This window comes from Diceros bicornis, unplaced genomic scaffold, assembly GCF_020826845.1.
Source record: "Diceros bicornis minor isolate mBicDic1 unplaced genomic scaffold, mDicBic1.mat.cur d_74_multi, whole genome shotgun sequence".
Taxonomy (NCBI): domain Eukaryota; kingdom Metazoa; phylum Chordata; class Mammalia; order Perissodactyla; family Rhinocerotidae; genus Diceros; species Diceros bicornis.
The window spans coordinates 2029647-2054148 of NW_026690930.1; the positions used below are offsets into that span (position 1 = coordinate 2029647).

At 38.8% G+C, this 24502-nt stretch overlaps 1 long non-coding RNA gene across 2 annotated transcripts; it reads right to left on the bottom strand.

The window, feature by feature from the left end:
• Window positions 1–588: 588 nt before the first annotated feature.
• LOC131402377 (uncharacterized) lies at window positions 589–15211 on the bottom strand. 2 transcript variants are annotated; one of them, XR_009218606.1, is made up of 3 exons: window positions 15050–15211; window positions 3729–3833; window positions 589–792 (listed from the first exon to the last, which is right to left on the bottom strand). It is a non-coding gene; the product is annotated as an uncharacterized LOC131402377 (long non-coding RNA). The 2 variants fall into 2 exon arrangements; XR_009218607.1 differs by lacking the exon at window positions 15050–15211 and adding an exon at window positions 13583–13763.
• Between the last annotated feature and the right edge of the window lie 9291 nt (window positions 15212–24502).

Sequence of the window (24502 nt, forward strand, 5' to 3'; positions counted from 1 at the left end):
CTCCTTGGCACTCAACACTTTATGGGGGACGAAGAGCAAGGCAGGATGATGATAACTTTGCGAGCAGTGCGAATCCTAGCCAAGTCACAAAACAGTTCCTGGAAGGAAAGGAGACGTTGGTTCCCCGAAAGTTTCCAGGAAACCAAAATATTTCCCAAGGCTTTGTCATCAAGTCCTTCAACTCTCTGTGAAACGCTGGAATTCTGCTCCATTGACACTCCTGCTTACCAACATAACTCTTTTAAGTGTTTGTGCCAAAGTAGCGTACATGTCAGTGAGCTTTGTTTATCCCCTGGGGCTCTCGTTACAGTTTTACTGGCCATTTCTTTAAAGGCAGGAGGAGTCTTTGTTAAAGGGTAAGCCAGTCGGTCAGAAGACAAGCCATTTCCTGAAGCCGTTTCCATACTCTGTGACAGGTGCTGGAGAGGCAGGCTTGCAGCCACACGCCAAAGAACTTAGGAGAAAACAAAACGGTAGGCAGATGTTCTTGGTCATGCCATTGCACTAGGATCTGTTATTTCCTCAAAACTCTGGAAATTCAAAGGGTTGCAGAACATAGAAGGTAAAATGGTAATCTGGAACAGAAAGTCTTGTTTCTCACCAGCGCATGGAACGTGGGAAGAACGCCCCACCCATCAGTGCTCTGAATCACCCAGAGAGTCCTGGGGCTGGTGAGATCTGCAATTCCACATTAAGCCATGAAGAGAAGATTTCAGCGTCAGCTCCTGCCGGCACCTGCTGTCCTCAAATGTTGCTTCATAGCGTATTTGAAAGCAAGAAAGAGCTTTAACCCTGTGAGAGAGAAATCAGAACTGGAATCAGTACCAAGATTAGTACAAACATGATCCCAGGGGTCATATCTATAGGGGCATGGGTCTTATAAATACAGAGAGAGAGAAATATAGCAACACAGACTAGAAGGATAAACCTTAAAATGTTAACAGTGATTATCTCTAGCATGGCAGGCACTGCAGGCAAACTCAAAAGCCATTCTTAACCTCTTCACCACTGATAGCTCTCGCTCTAGAAGCTAGAAAGCCAAATACTTGTTTTGTCAAATTCTTTTGTAACTAGGAGTGGTCATGTGACACAGTTCTGACCAAATAGGTGAAAGGGAAATCTGCTGAGGGGTTTCTGGGAAAAGCTTCTGTTTCCTGTTAAAGGGAGAGGCATAAAAGGAGAGGCTGCTGTTTCTGCCCCATCCCTCTTCTTTCTGCCTTGAACATGGTCGTGATGTCTGGAGCTATGGCACCCACCTTGCAACCATAAAAAACATTTTGATGAAAAGCCAACATGCTGCTAGTGGATTGGAAAACCGGGAAGAGCCTAAATCCTTTACAATACCACTGAGCAATAGTACCAATACCAGCAACACCTAACTCTGGGCTTCTATTCTTGCAAAAAAAATAATTCCCTATTTAATTAAGCCACTGGATCTTAGTTAATTGAGTTTGGAATATGTCAGTGAAAAAATAAGACAGTCTAGTGTGAGATGGAAGACCATAAATAAATAAGGAAGTTATAGCATGTTAGGAAGTGGCAAGCGCTATGAAAAGAAAATCAGGATTAGGGGCAGGAGAAGCATGAATGTCAGGGTAGGAGAAAAGGAGGCAGTACGAAATCGAGTTGCCAGAGGAAATACTATTGATAACAAATGATTGGAACAAAGATTTGAAGGAGGTGAGGGAGTTGGCCATGTGGGTATCAGGACAAGAACATTCAAGGCAGAGTGAGCATCCAGGTCAAGCTTCCTAAAGAGGAAGTGAGCTTGGCGTGTCTGAAGAATCCTGAGCAGGCCAGCATGGGTGGAGCAGAGGGAAGTGAGATTAACAGAAGATGAGGTCAAGGAGGAAAAGAGGGTCAGATCGTACAGGGCCTTGTGGGCCATCAGGAGGACTTTGGCTTTTACTGAGTAAGGTGGGAGCCATAGAGGGTTGTAGGCAGAGAAGGGATGTGACCTGACTCAGGAGTTCACAGGTGCCCTCTGGCTGCTGCAAGGAGAATAGACCAAAGGTGGGGCAGGGAAAAGGCAAGAGGGGAAGCAGAAAGACCCTTTATGAGGCTATTTCCATAATCCTGGCTACAGACAATAGGACTTGGAACAGAATAGAAGCAACAAAGGAACAGACAGGCGATCAGATTCTGGATACATTCTGAGGAGGGGTCAACAGGATTTGCTGATGGATCAGAGATGGAGGGTAAGAAGAAAGGCAGAGTCAAGGATAACTCCATGGCCTTGTGCTGAGCAATAGAAGGATAGGGAACCCTCCATGGATATGAGAGGTGGGGGATCAGAAGCTCAGATTGGAACAGGTTACATTTGTGACATCTGTTAGACATCTCAGTGGGGGCACTTGGTAGGTGGTTGGTTATATGAGTGTAGAATTCAGGAGAAGGAGCTGGACTGCACATTGTTTAATATTTTGGGGTCATTGCTAATGTTGTTTATGGCTGTGAGACTGGATGAGATCTATGGTGTAGAGAAAAATGAGTACTTCCATGGAAAATGATGTATTGTCAGAGCACACATCTCCAGGTTGTCCAATTCTGATCTATGTGGGAGATATTTTACAATTCTGTAAATTTTAAATAACTGACAGAGATGCAAAATAATTCCATGGAAAAAACAGTTTTGCGTCCATTTGCACATTCATTTCAATATTCCTGAAATTATATATATGTATTATAATTCATAGGTATTATAATGCATATATATGTAATACATATATAACATATAGGTATATGAAATTTTATATGTATTTTATAATATTAATAATTATACGTATAATTATATAATATATAATTAAACATTATATTATATATATTATGTATATATAATTATCAATGAGGGAGCCAGGCAGATGTTATAACTGGGTCAAAAGAGAACAGCAAAGAACAGACATATACATGTATTATGTAATATATATTATGTATTATGTATACATTGTATATATTATATGTGTATTATGTATTATGTATACATGATATACATTGGATAAATTGCATATATATTATGCAATATATAATATATATCATGTATACACTATGCATATTATATGTATATTATGTATTATGTATACGTTGTATACATTATATGTGTTTTATGTATTATGTATACATTATGTGTATGATGTATTATGTATACGTTGTATACATTGTATATATTATATATTATATACATATATGTCTGTTCTTTGTGTTCTCTTTTGAGCCAGTTATAACATCTGCCTGGTTCTTTCACTGATTGATGAGTGGAATAAAATCCTTAATGTATGCTCATTTTATATCTGTATGAGTCACGATTTTATCTTTTTTTCTTGCTTGAGGAAAATTCACCCTGAGCTAACATCTGTTGCCAGTCTTCCTCTATTTTGTATGTGGGGCACTGCAGCAGCATGGTCCCTGACGAGTGGTGTGGGTCTGCACCTGGGAGCCGACCCTGGGCCACCAAAGCGGAGCACACCAAACTTAACCACTAGGCCATGGGGCCAGCCCCCATGAGTTTATCTTTTTTAGATCACACAGCTCCTAAGAGGCAGAGCTGGGATTTAAACCTAGGCAGCCTGGCTCCTGAACCTCCACTCTTAAACCCCACCCTCCATCAAATGAGCTAATGTACATGGACGCACTTAACTCACAGTAGACACTCAACACATGGTGGTGTTGGGATTGCTAAGAAGCAAGTATTCTGTTTGACCAGAACCTTCATAAAACACACAGTCTCTCACCGTTTTGGAAGTGAAGGCAAAGGATGTCAGTATGACCCCTGATGTCTGGGACTGGGATCCGGGTGTGGTCTTCCTGGTAATCCATCTTCTGTAATCTTCCCGTACCTGGAGATGGAGACACATCACGGGGAGATGAATCACTCCCAGATGCAGGGAAGTATGCTGGCACAGGCATGTCCCCTGGAAGGAGGGGCATCAGGGACAGCGAGGGCAGCAGCTACATACCCGGTGGTTGAGCAGACAGTGAATGAGGAAGATGAAGGCCCCCTGCAGGCTGTTGATGATGGTGAACAGGTAGGCCATGATACCAGCCAAGGGTCCAATCTGGAAAATGCCCAACACCCGGGAGCTCCCCAAGATGAAGAGCTGGGCAAATGCCTTGAATGTCAATAACCTGGAGGAGAAGGTTTGCAGAGGATAAGGTTCTGGGAGGTGGCTGTTGTCCTCATGGGACACACTCCCAGGAATGGTCTGAGGCTGCCACCATGTGACCCACCACCTAGATGGAAATAAACGTGGGGTGGAGCCTCCAAGCCTAGGTGTAGGGAAATCGAATCCTATAGGCATTTAAAAGGCTATTGGCCTACAGATACACATCGGCACAAAGATGTGTGAACACATGTATTTAATGCAATATTTTCATTAGTAATGAAAGGCGAGAAGGACCCATGTGTCCAAGATTTTAGAACACGTTAAATGAACAATGAAGCCATACAATGAAATACCATGAAGCCTTCTTTTTTTTACTGAGGTAAAACTCACATAACATAAAGTTCACCATTTTAACCATTTAAAGTACGATTCGGTGGTATTTAGCACATTCACAGTGTTGTACAAACATCACCACTATCCAGTTCCCAGACACATTTATCACCCCAAAAAGAAACCCCGTACCTATTAAGCAGTCATCCCCCATTTCCTTCTCCCCCAATTAGAAACAACTCAAATGTCCATCAACAGATGACTGGATAAACAAAACGTGGTCCATCCATATAGCAGAATATTACTCAGCCATGAAAAGGAGTGAAGCACTGACACACGCTACAACATGGATGAACCTTGAAAACATGATGCTCAATGAGAGAAGCCAGTCACAAAAGTCCACATGGCATATGATTCCATTTATATGAAATGTCCAGAATGAGCAAATCCATAGAGACAGAAATCAGATTATACAACTGTTTTTTAAAATGAGATGAGAGTGACAATATACTATAGTGGGTAAGGCTCTGGGTCAGACTGCCTGTGTTTAAATTCTGATCCATTCACTAACTTTGCGGCCTTAGTAGGTTACTTAACATCACTGTGCCTCAGTTTCCTCACTTTGAGATAAGGATGACAACACAATGCCTACCCTATAAGCTTGTTCTACCAATTAATGAGATAGCATTAGACCTAAAGGTGCTTAGAACAATGTCTGGCACAAAATAAACATTTTTGTTAGTTGTTTTTAACCTTAAGTACTGATATGAAATAAGCTACCTATTATGTGGAAAAAAACCAAGCGCAGAATGATATGTACAGTATCCTGTCATTTATGTAATAGAAGATGGATGTGTAAGTATAGAATATTCTGGAAGGAAGCTCAATTCAGGTGATAATGGTTGCTTGAGGTGGGAGAGATCTGGGGACCTGAGGAGTCAGGGAAGAGAGAAGGAATTAGTTTTCAGGTGTTTCCTTTTTTAATGCTTAATTATTCTTGCCATGGCATACATTAACTTTATTCTAACTTTTTGCACTAATTTTTAAAAAGTAATTTTTAGAAAAAAATATTTAAGATGGATGAAGGATTGGACTCTGACGGGAAAACAAACAAGGGACCATCATTAGGTTACCGACAATAAAACCTAGACAATGTCTGGTTTGGGTGGGTTCTTAAAATGAACATTAGTTGAATGGTGAAATTAAGAAACACAGATGCTCTATAAGAATACGAAAAAGTCCCACCTCTGTATGATAGAATAATATATTTGAAGGTAAAATAACGAGATAGTGTATTTCATCTATTAAATCAGCAAAACAACAAAAATGATAAACCCCAATGCTGGCAAGGCTGGAGGTAAACAAGCACTCTTGTGAATGGAAATAACTTTTCTGGAAAACGATTTGCAATATACACTAAAAGTGTTACAATCCAACCTACCCTTTGAGTCAGGCAATTTCATGCCTAGTGTTATGATTAAATAACCACAGATGTGGAAGAAAATTTACCTACAAGGATGTTCAAGACAATACTGTTTATAATAGCAAAAACAAAAACAAGTCAGAAATAACTTAAATGTCCATAAATGAGGGATGATTTAAGTAAACTGTGCTGGCTCCTTACGCTGAACAGTTATAGAAAAAAAGGATAGTTGACAAATTTCTAATCAAACAAGAAAAATTTTATGACGTGTTATTAGAAGAGTATTATTTAATTTTCAAATATTTGGGGGATTTTCCAGACTTTTTTTCTGTTATTGATTTCTAATTTAGTTCCCCTGTCAGAGAACATGCTTTGCATAATTTGAATCTTTTAAAAGCTTATCTGATTTGTTGTATGTCCCAGGATATGGTCTTGGTAAATGTTTCATTTTGACTTTAAAAAGATATATGTGCTGCTGGTATTGGGTGGAGTGTTCTATAAATGTTATCACGTTTGTTGATAGGATATGAAAGACTTGAACAATATTTACTGATTTTCTGTCTCCTTGTTCTGTCAATTATTGGTAGGGGTGTGGAAATCTCCTGTTATAATTTTTTGGATTTGTCTGTTTCTTCTTTTAGTTCCATTGTTTTTTGCTCCTTGCATTTTGAAGCTCTTTTATTAGGTACATAAATGCTTAGGATTGTTACGTCTTCTTGATGAATGTACTCCTTTATCATTATAAAGTGGTCCTCTTTATCCCTGGTAATATTCTTTGCTCTGAAGTCTACTTTGTCCCATATTAATGTAGCCAGATCTTTTGACTAGTGCTAGCATGGTCTATTTCCATCCTTTTACTTTTAGCCTGTTTGTGTCTTTATATTTAAAGTGTTTGTTTTCGTAGGCAACATACACTTGGGTCTTGCTTTTTTATAGTTTGATGATCTCTGCCCTTTTTTTTTTATTGTGGCAAAATATACGCAACATAAAAATTGCCATTTTAACCATTATAAGGTTTAGAATTCAGTGACATTAAGTACATTTACAATATTGTGAAACCATTGTGACTCTTCATTTCTGTAACTTTTTCATCATCCTAAACAGAAACTCTATACCCATTACACAATAATTCCCCGTTCTCCCTTCTCCCCTACCTTCTGTCTTATGAATTTGCCTATTCTAGGTACCTAAGATGAGTGGAATCATATAGTATTTGGCATTTTGTGTCTGGCTTATTTCACTTAGCATGTTTTCTAGTTTCATCCATGTTTAGCATATGTCAGAGTTTCATTCATCTTTAAGGTTGACTAATATCCCATGTGTATGTGTTTATCACATTTTGTTTGGACACTTGGGTTATTTTTACCTTTTGACTATTGTGAATAATGCTGCTGTGATCATTGGTGGACAAGTATCTGTATGCCACATCAATGCTTTGGGTGTATACCTGTGAGTGATTCCTGCTTTCATTTCTTTGGGTATATACCTATGAGTGGAATTGCTACCTCATATGGTAATTCCATGTTTACCTTTTTGAGGAACTGCCACACTGTTTTCACAATCTCTGCCTTGTAATTGGGGCATTTAGAACATTTACGTTGAATGTGATTATTGATATGGTTAGATTTAAATCTGTCATCTTACTGTTTGTTTTCTGTCTCATCTGTTTTTTGTTTCCGTTCTCCATTTCTTCTTCTTTTGGTTTAAGTATTTTTTATGATCTCGTTTTATCTCTTTTTTTAGCCCTTTAACAATTAATTCATTCAACCATCAATTTCTTCACTTTGTGTCCTTGGCTCATACAGTCCTCCATTCGTTAGCTTTCTGATCTTGGGAAAATGACTTAAACTCTCCTAAACTCGAAAGAACTGGAGCTTCTTGCATTACACCGCACTGCTCCCTACCATCTCTATCCTCTGGTCATTTCTGTATGAGAGCTGAAATAAGGCAGAGTGTCACCTTGTTTGACCTCAACTGGAACGTGTGTGTTGATAGACTGAAATTTTTCACTGCTCTGCTCATGTTTGCGAATGACCATGAGAATGCTGCAAATACTGATTTGGGATTCCAAAAAAATTTTAGTGAGTAGGTGAATTCACAAATATGGAACTTGTAAATAATGAAGATCAGCTATATATGTACCACATAGGGTGGTTGTGTGGGTTAAATCAATTAATACAAGTTAAGTTCTTCAAACAGTGCCTTAACACAGACTCATTTGATGTTTCAGAAATTTATTTGGTAAGTTAGTTTTTAGTAGTTTGTATGTCCAGGTATAAGTGAGGATATTTTTATGTCTAATTTTTGGTGACATTGCGTAGTGTAGAATTGTGCTCTTTTCATGTGGTGAAATCCAGGTTTCCTACCCTGCTTTTTTCCTGTCACTCGTCTACTTCATTTAGTCCTTTTTTTTTTTGCAAACATGCAGGCATGGCTTTAAGGGCAGGAAGGATTAATGATGAACAAAAGCGATGTTGCTCCCTGACCCTACATTCTGCTTTCTTCACTATGATGGTTTTTTTTGGAGCTGGCTGCTACATTTTTTAGGCAGCTTTATTGAGATATGATTCACATACCATACAATTCACCCATTTAAAGTTTATAATTCAGTGGTTTTTTTTAATATATTCACAGATGTGTGTAACCATCACCACAGTAAATTTTAGAATATTTTCATCACCTCAAAAAGAAGCCTGAACCCTTCAGCTACCATCCCTTTATCCCCTGACCCTGTTTACCCCATCCCTAAGCAACCACTAAGCTACTTTTTTGTCTCTATAGATTTCCCTATTCTGACTTTCCTATGAATAGAATCATATAGTATATGGGTTTTTTTTGGCTGGCTTCTTTCACTTAGCATTATATTTTCAAGGTACATTTATGTTGTAGCATATGTCAGTATCTCATTCTTCTTTATGACCAAATAATGTTTCATTGTGTGGATATACCACATGTTGTTTATCTGTTTGTGTGTCAATGGACATTTGGGTTGTTTCCACCTTTTGACTATTATGAGTGATGCTGTTACATTCATGTACAAGTTTCTGTGTGGACACGTTTCCATTTGTTGGATATATACCTAGGAGTAGAATTGCTGGGTTACATGGTAGCTCTATGTTTAATTATTTGAGAAACTGCCAGACTATTTTCCAAAGTGGCTGCAACATTTTACATTCCTGTAGCAGTGTTTGAGGGTTCCAGTTTCTCCACATTCTCACTAACACTTGTTATCTAACTTGTTAATTTTAGCCATTCTAGTGGGTATGAAGTGGTATCTTATTGTGGTTTTGATTTGCGTTTCCCTTATGACTAATGATACTGAGCAACTTTTCATGTGCTTATTGGCCATTTGTATATCTTCTTTGGAGAAATATCTGTTCAGATTCTTTGCCTATTTTTAAATTGGGTTGTCTTTTTATTACTGAATTGTAAGAAGTTTTTTGGGGGGAGGAGGTGGGGAAGATCAGCCCTGAGCTAACTTCTGTTGCCAATCCTTCTCTTCTTGCTGAGGAAGATTGGCCCTGGGCTAACATCCGTGCCCGTCTTCCTCTACTTTATATGGACGCAGCCACAGCATGACTTGATACGCGGTACTTTGGTCTGTGCCTGGGATCAGAACCCATGAACCCTGGGCCGCCAAAGTGGAGCGCGCGAACTTAGCCACTACACCACCAGGCTGGCCCCAAGAGCTTTTTAATATATGTTCCGAATACAAGGTCCTTATTAGATATATGATTTGCAGATATTTTTTCCCATTCTAGATTGTCTTTCCACTTTCTTGATAGTGTCTTTTGAAGCATAAAAGTTCTTAATTTTGATGATGAAGTTTAACTTATTTATTCATTTATTTAGTTGCTTCTGCTTTTGGTGTCAGATCTAAGAGTCCATTGCCAAATACAAGGTCATGAAGATTTATGCCTGTGTGTTCTTCTAAGTGTTTTATAGTTTTAACTCTTAAATTGAAGTGTATGATCCATTTTGAGTAAACTTTTGCTTACGGGATAAGGTTAGGGTCTAACTTCATTCTTTTGCATATAGCTATTCAATTGTCACAGCACCATTGGCACCCTTGTGAAAAATCAGTTGACCATAGGTGTATAGGTTTATTTCTGGTCTTTCAGTTCTGTTCCATTGATCTGTATGTTTGTCCTTGTACCAGTACCACACTGTCTTGACAACTGTTGCTTTGTAGTAACTTTTGCAATTGGGAAGTATGAGTCTTACACTATTTATTCTTCTTTTTCAGAATTGTTTTGTTAGTTGTAGCTTGTTGCCTTAGAATTCCGTATGAATTTAGAATCAACTTCAGAGCATGAGTTTTGGATTTCTTTGGTTAATTTATTCCTGGTTTTGGATACTATTGTGAATGGAATTGTTTTCTTAATTTTACTTTTGGGTTTTTCAATGCAAATGTATAGAAATTCAATTGGGTTTTGTATATTGATCTTGTATCCTGCAACCTTGCTGAACTCATTTATTACTTCTAATAGATTTTGGTAGACTCCTTAGGATTTTCTATATACAGGATCACTTCATGCAAATAGAGATAGTTTTACCTCCTCCTTTCCGATATAGATGCCTTTTCTTTCTTTTTCTTGCCTAATTGCCCTGGTTAGAACCTCTGCTACAATTTAGAATAGTAATGGCAAGAGTGGAAATCTTTGTCTTGTTCCTAATCTTAAAGGGAAACCATCCAGTATGTCACCATTAAGTATAATGTTAACTGGAGATTTTTTGTAGGTGCCCTTTATATTGAGGAACTTCCCTTCTGTTCCTAGATTATTGAGTTTTTTTTTAAATCATGAAAGCGTGTTGGATTTTGTCAAATGCTTTTTCCTACATCTGCTGAGATGGTCTTGTGATTTTTTGTTTTTCATTCTATTTGTATGATGTATTACATTAATTATTTTTGGATGTTAAACCAACTTTGCATCCCTAGGATAAATCCCACTTGGTCATGGTGTATAATTCTTTTTATATATTGCTAGATTCAGTTTGCTAGTATTTTGTTGAGGACTTTTACATCCATGTTCGTAAGAGATATTAGTCTGTAGTTTTGTTTTCTTTCTTTTTTTTGTTTTTTGGTGAGGAAGATTAGCCCTGAGCTAACATCCGTTGCCAGTCTTCCTCTCCTTGCGGAGGAAGATTGGCCCTGGGGTAACATCCGTGCCCATCTTCCTCTATTTATTTTTTTTCATATGGGACACCACCATAGCATGGCTTGACAAGCGGTACATCAGTCCATACCCGGGATCCAAACCTGTGAACCCTGGGCCGCCACAGTGGAGCGTGCAAACTTAATCTCTACGCCACCAGGCTGGCCCCTGTGGTTTTGCTTTCTTGTGACATCTTTGTCTGATTTTGGTATTGGGGTAATATTAGTCCCATAAAATGTGTTGGAAAGTGTTTCTTCCTCTTCTTTTTTTTTTTTTTTTTTTGGAAGAATTGGTGTTAATTCTTCCTTGAGTGTTTGGTAGATTTCAGCGGTGAAACCATTTAGGCCTGGGCTTTTCTTTGTGCATAGTTTGTGGATTACTGATTCAATCTCTTCACTTATTATAGGTTTATTCAGATTATCTTGAGTCATTTTTGTAGTTTGTGTTTTCCTAGTAATTTGTGTATTTCATCTAAGTTATCTAATTTGTGTACTATTATTCATAGTATTTGTTTATAATCCTTTTTGTTTCTGTAAGGTTGGTAATCTTGTCCTCTCTTTTTCTTTTTTTTCTTCCAGTTTTGTCTTTTTTTTTATTGATGTTTTAATAGTTTTTAGCATTGTGAAATTTTGGGTTGTACGTTTTTGTTTGTCCATCACCATATATATGTCTCCCTTCACCCTTTGTGCCCACCCCCCACCCCCATTGCCCCTGGTAACCACAATACAGTTTTCTCTGTCCATGTGTTGGTTTATATTCCACATATGAGTGAGATCATACAGTGTTTGTCTTTCTCTTTCTGGCTTACTTCATTTAACATAATACCCTCCAGGCCCATCCATGTTGTTGCAAATGGGACGATTTTGTCTTTTTTTATGGCTGAGTAGTATTCCATTGTATATATATACCACATTTTCTTGATCCAGTCATCAGTCGAGGGACACTTAGGTTGCTTCCACTTCTTGGCTATGGTGAATAATGCTGCAATGAACATAGGGGTGCATAAGGCCGTTGGGATTGTTGATTTCAGGTTCGTTGGATAGATTCCCAGTAGTGGGATAGCTGGATCATAGGGCATCTCTATTTTTAATGCTTTGAGGAATCTCCATACCGTTTTCCATAGAGGCTGCACCAGTTGGCATTCCCACCAGCTGTGTATGAGGGGTCCTGTTTCTCCACATCCTCTCCAGTGTTTGTTGTTTTTTGGCTTGGTGATTATAGCCATCCTAACGGGCGTGAGGTGATATCTTAGTGTTGTTTTCTCTCTTTTGTTTTTGATTCAAGTAATTTGAATCTTCTCTCTTTTTCTTGGTCAGACTGGACAGAGGTTTGTCAATTGTGTTGATCTCTTCAAAGAACCAGCGTTTTCTGATTTCCCTTTAGATTTCTTCTTCGACTCATTGGTTATTCATGAATGTGTTGTTTAATTCCCACATATTTATGAATTTGCCAAATTTATTCCTACTATTGATTTCTAATTTTATTTTATTATGGTTGGAGAACATACTTTGTATTATTTTTATGCTTTTAAATTTATTGGGGTTTGTTCTATAGCCCAACATTTGATCTGTTCTGGAGAATGTTCCCTATGTACTTGAGAATGTATCTTCTGTTGTTGGATGGAGTGCTCTGTAGAAGTCTGTTAGATCTGGTCGGTTTGTAGTGTTGTTCAAGTCGTCTATTTCCGTGTTGATCTTCTGTCTAATTGTTCTATACATTATTGAAAGTGGGGTATTGAAGTCTCCAACTATTGTTGAATTGTCTGTTTTCATTTCTATTAAAAGGTTCATGTATTTCAATGCTCCGTTAATAGATGCATATATGTTTTTAATTGTTATGTGTTGAACTATTGACCATTTCATCATTATAAAATGTCACTCTCTCTAGTATTCTTGTTTTAAAGTCTATTTTGTCTGATGTTAGTGCAGCCACTCCAGCTTTCTTGTGGTTGCTGTTTGCATGATATTCTTCCCCATCCATTTACTTTCAGTGTTTTTGTCTCTGTGAATCTCGTGTGTCTCCTGTAGACAACATATAGTTGGATCGTGTTTTTTTTAAATCCAATCTAACAATCTTTCCCTTTTGATTGTTCAATCTATTCACATTTAATGTTACTGATAGAGTTGGATTTACATCTGCCATTTTAGTTTTTGTTTTCTATATGTATTTTCTAATGTAGCATTTTAATTTCATTAGTGATCTGTTTTTTAGGTTTTTTTTTTGAATTTTTTTAAGTAATTGCTCTAGGGTTTACTATATACGTCTTATCAGCTTTAGATTTGTACTAGCTTAATTTCGGTAATATGTAGAACCTTTACTGCTATGTAGCTTGATTCCCATTTTCCCTTTTTTTACATTGCTTTGTTATAATTATCATTTTACCATCTGCAGTCATTTCCTTAGCTCATTGCAACTTTGCTTCCATCCACCTCCTTTTGGGCTGTTACTAGGAAATATATTACACTTATATTAAATTGTGCGTTTGAAGCCGTGATACGTTGTGTGATATTATTTTATACAATTGGTTTTTAAATCAGTTAAGAATAGAAAGGATAAAAAATATGTATAATTACCTTTACTGGGGTCACTTGTTTTCAGCCTGAAGAACTTTCTTTAGTATTTCTTGTAAATCAGGTCTACTAGCAATGAATTCTCTCAATTTTTGTTTATCTGGCAAAGTCTTTATTTTTTCTTCATTTTTGAACAGTACCTTTCCTGAATATAGAATTCTTAGTTAACAGTTTTTTCCTTCAGCACTTTATATGTGCTATCCCACTGCCTTCTGGCCTCCATTGTTTTGTCCCAAACTAGCGTGGGACAAAAGGAGAATTTACTGGCTCATAGAATTAAAGAATAGGTTTACCAACCAAACTGCAGGAAGAGGGATTTAGCTGTACTCAAAAACCACTGGAACCAGGGACTTAAATCTGCTTCTCTCATTGCGGACTGGCAGCAAGTCCCATTCTCTTTCAGCTTTCAGCTATCTGGGAGGGACTGCCTTGCCTTCCTATGGTTCTCAGTTCAAAAATGCTGGGCAAGGACTCTCAATGGCCCAATGTGCCCAGCTGTTCAATCACCTACCTTGTGTGTGGTCTTACAAGAACACAGCACCTCCTAGGGGAACCAAATACTTGATGAGGAGGGCCTGTTTCCAGAAGTGAGGGACTTCACAATAGACATAATACTCCGGAATAGTTCTGGCTGTCCTTAAGTAAAACATGGGCTAACCATTTCTCTTAATTTCCACACCAGCAGTTTAAACAGTTTAAAGAAGTTTAAAGTGGCATCAGACCACAGAGGAAGGGGCAGTAAATATTTGCACACCAGGTAGCACGGAGAAATACTTTCATAAAGGCCTGTTGAGGTGAGCCTTGAAGACTGAGCGTGATTTGTCAAGCCAAGAGGGGATTCCATGGAGAAACACTTCCAAGCTTGAACAAATGGACATAAATCTCTCTTCTTCCAGATCTCTTTGTATATGCTTAAAAAAAGGATTTGAAGCCATCAGAAAATAAAGGATAAAAGCATCCTGTTAGTGTAAGGTCAGAGCATTAAATGATCTTTACTTGGACTGAAACACAGCAGTATGAATAAGCAAGTAACTTAACCCCTTTACAGCTCGGCTTTCTCATCTGTTACATGAAGATGATAATATGTAACACTCTCAGAAGGTTCACGTGACAATTAAATGAGATAATCCCTTAGCCAAAGCTTTAGTACGTGGTAAGCGCTCAAATAAATGCTGGAGAGTGATATCAGCAATTATTTTATACTCATAAATGTAGCTGGAAAGTTGAATTAGATGCTAAATGCTGGCTAGATCCCATTTTATAACTAAAGGGAGTTACGCAAACCAAACCAGCCATCATTCGTGTAAAATACCTAAAAATATTCCTTTTCATGGTCCAAGTACGTACTGTGGCACAAAACCGGGAGAAACCAGGACATAGAAATAATGAGTGTGTTCAGATGCTTTGATTCTACTCTGAATTGAGATGGGTGAGAAAAAGGAGGTGATCAAACCGGCAAGGAAGACCTACCTCCCCGGGCGCCTGTGGAGCACGGGGATCCCGCCCCAGTGGAAGCCGAGGGCTGGGGAAGCAAGACGCCGGCGCAGCCCGGGATTCCCCGCGACTCACATGAGGTCGACCTCGGGCTTCAGGGCTGGCACCACTGAAAGCTAACGCCGCAAGCGAGGCCAGCCGCAGCCCCCACCACCCGGTCAGCCGTAGAACCCGGAATCCGACAACCAGCCCGGCCCGGAGCCTCCTTCCCGGCTTCCCCTGCGGCGGCGGCGCCGTGACATCACTTCCGTCGACGGCGCGCACGTGGGAGGAAGTCCCGGCGCCGCGGCTGCCGCTCCCGCCTGTCTGTCTGGTTATGTTCGTCGGGGGCCGCGCCGCTGCTATGGGAGGCCCGGCTTTCTCTCGCTGGCTCAGCCGCAAGTCCCCGTCCATCATTGTCGACTGCGTGGAAGAGAAGGTGAGGAGGCGCCTGGCGGCAAGCCCGGAGCCCCAGCGCGTCTCGGCCGCGGCCCTCGGGACCCGCCGCCTGTCCCCGGGGTGCCGCGCCGGGGCCCGCGCTGCTCTGTGGGCCCCGCGGGCGGCCGCGGCCCGACACGCGGTTGGTCGCCGACACTCGTTTTCGGGGCCCTGGGAGAGCGGCCTCGGCGGGGCGAGGGCCGAGCGGGGTCTGTGCTCGCTGGAGGGCGGCTCCTCCCTGCCCGCTGTTTCCGGCCCGGAAGGCCCCGCCCGTGGCTGTTTCCTCTCGGCACAGCGCGTTTCGGGTTTCAGAACAGGCTCGAAGGTGTTGGGCTGCGCACGCCTGGTCCGCTGAGTTAGCTGGAGAGCGAGGCGCACGTGTTGAGCCCAGCCTCTCACAGCCTTGTAAAGTCACCCCCCGCGGCGAGCTTTTTGTTGTTTACTGCCCGTGCTCGAAAGGTTTTCTCCTGGTGTGAAAGGACTTTTGTTGCTGTTTTAGATCCTACGGTGAAAGCAGCATCTGAGAAACGTCTAGGACGAGATAGAAGTCTCATAAGTGCCCCCTTCTCTAGGTGCCCCGACTGCTGGACAGAAGGCTTGTTGAAATTTTCAGAGTTCCTGGATGCACTTAAATACTTTGTTGTTTGTTTGTTAATGTGTATGTCGACTTCTGGCCATTATTGAGTTTTCTCTTTATCGTTCCCGTGATCCCGTCCGAGTTCGATTTTGTGCTTGGAATTTCTGGATTGGGAAGGTTCAGCGGCGCTTCATGCCCCTCGCCCCTTCGTTTCTGAAGGAAGTGCCCGTCAGTCACAGTGAACTGCATTCTTTTGCTGAGGTTGGTGAGATCTTGATTTTTACTTAGCTCCTATCCAGGAGGAACCGAAAGCCTTGTTTTGACGGCAGTTTCAGTATTCCTTGTGTTTTTCCCAAAGAGAAAGTGTTAAACTGAATGCTGGTTTCCTTTGTTTTTAAAACTTCCATCAAACTTGACTTCCATCTCATCCCATTTCTACTCTGTAGAGATAACCATTTTTAACTGTTTTGGTTCTGTCTCTAGATATCATGATTATGCCTGATTTATTGGTTTTGGATCTATCATATTGAATTCTAGCTATGATGGAAGAGGATTGCGTCACTCATGCGGCATCCCCTGCCCCATTCCTAATAGTAAATCACTGTCTTTATTTCTTCTCTTGGTAAGCTTTATAACTTTGAGTAATGTGTCTTTTTTATTACGTCTTCTATTTAAAGTATCCCTTGACTTCTCACTTTCTAAGGTTAGGTATTAGCTTTTCTACCTCTGCTGCTCTTACTCTTCACCCCAAGCTTGCCAGCTGTCCTTTTGCCTTGTTGGCATCCCAAATTAAATTGTCAGGGCTTTGGCTATATATGGGATTGTTTTAAAAGCTGAAAAATCAAATAGTATTGTAAATTCTTGTCACTTTCCAGATTCAAGTTATGCTGTGATACTGTTTCTTTTCTTGTGCTACTTTTGTCTTTTTCTTGGTGTTCTGTTTCTCTTTTCCTCTTTATACGGTTCCACATCCAAACTCGCTGTTTATTAGGTATTCTATCAAGTCCTCTTTCTTCTTGGAGACTCCTTCTTGAGGTCTTTATTTCTGTTGCTGTCACACCTGGTTCTTTAAGGCTTGCTGGAAAGCTGCTTCCTGAGATTTTTAAAAATTCCTTTCTTCAGTTGAGGGTACTATTTTCTGATCATCTTTCTTGGCCTAAATCCTTCCTTGGTTTTTATTCTCAATTGAATTCTTAAGAAATGCTGTGCGGGCTGTGAGTTTTCTGAATCTGTTCTACCCTTGTACACATGAGTGGTCATTAGCTAGGCATCAAGTTTGAGCTTGCAAATTAGTTTCCCTCAAATCTTTGAAAGTGCTGTTCTTTTGACTTACGTCATCCAGTATTTTTGATGAGTTTTTTTTTTTTTTGTGAGGAAGACCGGCCCTGAGCTAACATCTGCCAATCCTCCCCTTTTTGCTAAGGAAGACTGGCCCTGGGCTAACATGCGTGCCCATCTTCCTCCACTTTATATGGGACGCTGCCACAGCATGGCTTGCCAAGTGGTGCGTCGGTGCCCGCCCGGGGTCCAAACTGGCGAACCCCGGGCCACCGCAGCGGAGTGCTAGCACTTAACTGGTTGCACCACCGGGCCGGCCCTTTGATGAGAAGTTGAATGTTAATGTGATTTATTTATTTAACCGATACTTATGTAGTATTTAACACATACCAGGCACTGTTCTAGGCACTTTATAGATTAATTTATTAAATTCTCATAACAACCACATGACTACTACTACTTACTATTATTACTATTACATATGAGAAAACTGAAGCACAGTGGGGTTAAGTAATGTACTCAGGGTGACTTGGCTGAATACATGGCAGAGCCATTGTCAAAATCAGGAAGGCCATGCTCTTAATTTTTATGTTCTGCTTTCGTTCTTTTGTAGTTGATCTATTTTTTTTTCTGAACTTTTTCAAGATCTTTATCCTTGGTAGTCTAAGTGTTCATGATTATGTACTTAGCTATAGAATTTTTTTAAATTTCAGTTTATTTTGATCGGTGCTTGGCTGACTCTGAGGCTGAGAACTTGTGTTCTTCAGTTCTAAGGAATGCTCCTTGATTGTTTCTTGACCTCCTTTTACACTGCCCTCTCTGAACTCTGGATCCTGGTCCTCCTAGAGTGATTTCTTTTTCTTTCGTCTCTCTGTTCTCCCCCCTCTCCTCCTCCTCTTGCAGCTTTATTGAGGTATTATTGACCTACAACAAACTGCACATATTTAAAGTGTACAGTTTAATACATTTTGAGATATGTGTACATCCATGAAATCATCACCATAATCAAGATAATGAGCGTCACCTCTAAAACATGCCTTCTGGCCCTTTGTTATTCCTCCCTACAACTGTGTGCTGCCTGTCGTTAGTCAACCACTGATTTATTTCTGACTCTGTAGATAAGTTTTCATTTTCTACAATTTTATGTACATGGAATTATATAATATGTACTCTTTGTTTTACCTGGCTCAGTTACTTTCATTCAGAATAATTATTTTGAAATTCACCCATGTTCTTCCATATATCAATAGTTCATTTCTTGTTATTTTTGAGTAGTATTCTGTGTTGTGCGTGTATCACATTTTGTTTGTTCCTTCACCTGATGGAGGAACATTTGGATTGTTTCCAGTTTTGGGCTATTAAACAAAAAAACTTCTGTGAACATTGGTGTACAAGTCTTTGTGTGGACATGTGCTTTCATTTCTTTAGAGAAAATACTCAGGAGTGAAATGGTTGAATTGTGTGGTAGGTGTGTGATTATTTAAAAACTTGCCAAGCTGTTTTCCAAAGTGGTTGTACGATTTTACATTGCCGCCAGCATGTGTGCAGGTTCTAGTTGCTCCACTCCCTCTCCAGCACTTAGTCTGGTTAGTCTTTTTTAGTTTTAGCTGTTCTAGTCTAGTGTTATCTCATTGTCGTTTTAATTTTCATTTGCCTGATGACAGATGGTGTTGACCATCTTTTCAGGTGCTTATTTGCGTGCTGTATATCTTCTCGAGCAAGGTGTCTATTCAGATCTTTTGCTCATTTTTAAGTTGGGTTGTTTGTCTTATTGAATTGTAGAGTTTCTTACGTGTTGATATATCTTTTGCAGGTATTTTCTCCTACTCTGTGGCTTACCTTTTTACGTCTTACCAGTGCAAAGAACAGAAGTTTTTAATTTTAATGAAGTCTGTTTTATATATTTTTTTTTATATTTCCGCTCTTTGTATTGTATTTAACAATCTTTGCCAAAGCCAAGGTCAATAAGATTCTCTCTTGTGTTTTCTTAGAGATGTTTTATAGTTTTAATTCATCCCATGGTTTCTGTTTTTAGTTTTTTAATATGATGAATTACATTGATTTTGAAATGTTAAACTCGCCTTGCATTCCTTGGGTAAATCCCACTTGGTCATGCTATATTATTTTTATATACTGTTGGATTCATTTTGCTAAAGATTTCTTCATTTACATTTTTACATTTATGTTCAAAAAGGATATTTGTCTGTAGTGTTCTTGAAATGTCTTTGTCTAGTTTTAGTTTTTGGGTAACCTTGGCCTCAGATTGAGCTGCGTGGTATATACCCTCCCCAGTTTTCTGGAAGGGTGTGTCTAGAATTGGTGTTATTTCTTGCTTAAATATTTGGTAGAATTCACCAGTGAAGCTTTCTGGGCCTGAAGTTTTGGGGGAAGGTTTTTGTCTACAAATTCAATTTCTTTAGTAGATATAGAGCCATTCAGATTGTCTGTTTCTTTTGGAATGAGCTGTTGTAATTTTTAACTTTCACAGGTTTTGTCCATTTCATCTGAGTAGTAAAATGTGTTGACAAAAGTTGTTCATAGTATTCCTTATTATCCTTTTACTATTGATAGCAAATGTGGTGATGTCACCTCTCTTATTTCTGATACTAATTTTGTCTTTTCTCTTTTGTTCCATTAATAGTCTGGCTAGACTGATCTCAAAGAACTAGCTTTTGGTTTCATTGATTTTTTTCTCTGTTGTTTTTCTGTTTTCTTTTTCATCAACTTCTGCTCTTATTTGTTTCTTACGCTCACTTTGTGTTTAGCTTGCGTTTCTTGTCCTTATTTCTTAAGGTGGAAACTTAGGTCATTGCTTTGGTACATTGCATTTTCTCTAATAAAGGTGTTGAGTGCCATAAACAGCCTTCTAGATACTGTTTCAACTCTATGCCACAAATAATGACATGTTGTGTTTTCATTTTCATTCAGTAACAAATATTTCCTGATATCCTCTTTGACTTCTTCTTTGGCCCATTGCTTATTTAGAAGAGTATTATTTAATTTTCAATTATTTGGGGGATTTTCCAGACTTTTTTTCTGTTATTGATTTCTAATTTAGTTCCCCTGTCAGAGAACATGCTTTGCATAATTTGAATCTTTTAAAAGCTTATCTGATTTGTTGTATGGCCCAGGGTATGGTCTTGGTAAATGTTTCATTTTGACTTTAAAAGGATCTATGTGCTGCTGTTATTGGGTGGAGTGTTCTATAAATGTTATCACGTTTGTTGATAGGATATGAAAGACTTGAACAACATTTACTGATTTTCTGTCTCCTTGTTCTGTCAATTATTGGTAGGGGTGTGGAAATCTCCCATTATAATTTTTTGGATTTGTCTGTTTCTTCTTTTAGTTCCATTGTTTTTTGCTCCTTGCATTTTGAAGCTCTTTTATTAGGTACATAAATGCTTAGGATTGTTATGTCTTCTTGATGAATGGACTCCTTTATCGTTATAAAGCGGTCCTCTTTATCCCTGGTAATATTCTTTGCTCTGCAGTCTACTTTGTCCAATATTAATGTAGCCAGATCTTTTGACTAGTGCTAGCATGGTCTATTCCCATCCTTTTACTTTTAGCCTGTTTGTGTCTTTATATTTGAAGTGTTTGTTTTTGTAGACAACATACACTTGGGTCTTGCTTTTTTATAGTTTGATGATCTCTGCCCTTTTTTTTTATTGTGGCAAAATATACGCAACATAAAAATTGCCATTTTAACCTTTATAAGGTTTAGAATTCATTGACATTAAGTACATTTACAATATTGTGAAACCATTGTGACTCTTCATTTCTGTAACTTTTTCATCATCCTAAACAGAAGCTCTATACCCATTACACAATAATTCCCCGTTCTCCCTTCTCCCCTACCTTCTGTCTTATGAATTTGCCTATTCTAGGTACCTAAGATGAGTGGAATGATATAGTATTTGGCATTTTGTGTCTGGCTTATTTCACTTAGCATGTTTTCTAGTTTCATCCATGTTTAGCATATATCAGAGTTTCATTCCTCTTTAAGGTTGACTAATATCCCATGTGTATGTGTTTATCACATTTTGTTTGGACACGGGTTATTTTTACCTTTTGACTGTTGTGAATAATGCTGCTGTGATCATTGGTGGACAAGTATCTGTATGCCACATCAATGCTTTGGGTGTATACCTGTGAGTGATTCCTGCTTTAATTTCTTTGGGTATATACCTATGAGTGGAGTTGCTACATCATATGGTAATTCCATGTTTACCTTTTTGAGGAACTGCCACACTGTTTTCACAATCTCTGCCTTGTAATTGGGGCATTTAGAACATTTACGTTGAATGTGATTATTGATATGGTTAGATTTAAATCTGTCATCTTACTGTTTGTTTTCTGTCTCATCTGTTTTTTCTTTCCCTTCTCCATTTCTTCTTCTTTTGGTTTAAGTATTTTTTATGATCTCGTTTTATCTCTTTTTTTAGCCTTTTAACTATTAAGTCATTCAACCATCAATTTCTTCACTTTGTGTCCTTGGCTCATACAGTCCTCCATTCGTTAGCTTTCTGATCTTGGGAAAATGACTTAAACTCTCCTAAACTCGAAAGAACTGGAGCTTCTTGCATTACACCGCACTGCTCCCTACGATCTCTATCCTCTGGTCATTTCTGTATGAGAGCTGAAATAAGGCAGAGTGTCACCTTGTTTGACCTCAACTGGAACGTGTGTGTTGATAGACTGAAATTTTTCACTGCTCTGCTCATGTTTGCGAATGACCATGAGAATGCTGCAAATACTGATTTGGGATTCCAAAAAAATTTTAGTGAGTAGGTGAATTCACAAATATGAAACTTGTAAATAATGAAGATCAGCTATGTATGTACCACCTAGGGTGGTTGTGTGGGTTAAATCAATTAATACAAGTTAAGTTCTTCAAACAATGCCTTAACACAGACTCATTTGATGTTTCAGAAATTTATTTGGTAAATTAGTTTTTAGTAGTTTGTATGTGCAGGTATAAGTGAGGATATTTTTATGTCTAATTTTTGGTGACATTGCATAGTGTAGAATTGTGCTCTTTTCATGTGGTGAAATCCAGGTTTCCTACCCTGCTTTTTTCCTGTCACTCCACTCGTCTACTTCATTTAGTCCTTTTTTTTTTTTTTTTTTTTGCAAACAGGCAGGCATGGCTTTAAGGGCAGGAAGGATTAATAATGAACAAAAGCGATGTTGCTCCCTGACCCTACATTCTGCTTTCTTCACTATGATGTTTTTTTTTGGAGCGGGCTACTACATTTTTGAGGCAGCTTTATTGAGATGTGATTCCATACCATACAATTCCCCCATTTAAAGTTTATAATTCAGTGGGTTTTTTAAATATATTCGCAGATGTGTGTAACCATCACCACAGTAAATTTTAGAATATTTTCATCACCTCAAAAAGAAGCCTGAACCCTTCAGCTACCATCCCTTTATCCCCTACCCTGTTTACCCCATCCCTAAGCAACCACTAAGCTACTTTTTGTCTGTATAGATTTCCCTATTCTGACTTTCCTATGAATAGAATCATATAGTATAGGGTTTTTTTTGGCTGGCTTCTTTCACTTAGCATTATATTTTCAAGGAACATTTATGTTGTAATATATAATACAAAATATACCATTTTAACTATTTTTAAGTGTGTAATTGAACAGCATTAAATATATTCAGGTTGCTTCATTTTTAAAATAAAGAGAAGACTATTTTTGATTAGATTTTTTACCTACTTTCTCTGTTCCCTCTCATAGAAATGTGTCTTTGAAAACTCTTTAAAGACACATTCAAAAGCATGCATGTGCTCATTCTTTCTACTCTCCACTTTTTCTAACATAGCTTGTAAGTATACGAGGCTTAAGTCTCATAGGTAATAATGTCCATGGCACATGATTTGTTTGTACAAGTAATGTTTCAAATGGTTATTCTTAAAAGGAACTACAAATCAAATATATTAAACTTGTTGATACTTTAAACTCATTGATACTTTTAAGTTACTCCTAGTTTCTGCATATTTTGGGTTCACTTGATTATATCCAGTCTCTAAAGAGGTTTCTATCTGTTTTAAGAATATGGTACCTCTTTAAAAGACATAGTGAGTGAAAAGAGCAGGTAAGAAATATACTGTATGCTCACAGAGAAGGGTCTAGAGGCATACACATCAAAATACTGGTTGGCTATCCGTCAGAGATTGGCAAACTCCAGCCCTGTAGATTTGGCCTGTGAGCTAAGAATGGTTTTTACTTTTTTTTTTATTTTTTACTTTTAAAGGAAGATTAGCCGTGAACTAACATCTGTGCCAGTCTTCCTCTATGTTATATGTGGGTTGCCGCCACAGCACGGCTGACTAGTGGTGTAGGTCTACGCCTAGGATCCGAACCTGCGAACCCTGGCCGCTAAAGCGGAGCATGCCAAACTTAAGCACTATGCAGGGGGCCGGCCCTGGTTTTTATATTTTTAAAAGGTTGTAAAAATGAAATAAAACATGAAAGAATATGCAACTGAGACCCTGTGTGTCCCGCACAGGCTAAAATATATATATTTACTATCTGGCCCTTTGCAAAAAACATTTGCCGATCCCTGGTCTAGGTATGATTGGGATTATGGGTAATTTTTATTTTTAAAATGGTTTGGTGAGTTCTTTTTTTATTTAGTACTTGTAATATTAAAATGGATCTTGCTTTAAAAAAAGCTATAATGTTCGTTTGGCTGGAAACAAATTACAGGGTTTAGAGTAGACTTGTTTAATCTTTAGTCCTTTTGTTGCAGCATGATGAACTTGCAGATAGTCTTCCTTGTGCAGAAGGAGAGTTTATCTTCCTTCGTCTTGATGTTCTTCGTGAGGTATGTAGCAATAATCATTGGAATCAGCCCTCTAAAGCAGAGTGCCATTTCATAGCTTTAATGGCAGCATTCCTTTTTGGTTGTAGTATTTGGAAAGAGAGCTCACCATGGCCAGCCTACCGCTCACATTTGATGTCGAGAGGAGCACTGATGACTGGGTCTTCATGTGCTTCTTTGTGGGAAATGACTTCCTTCCTCACCTGCCATTGTTAGAGATTCGGTATGTGTGTTTGTGTGGGTTTTTAAACTACTGTTGTAGCCTTCTTGCTTACAGTGCGTACTGGTCCTAATACATAATGTTTGTTTCCTGGTGGCAC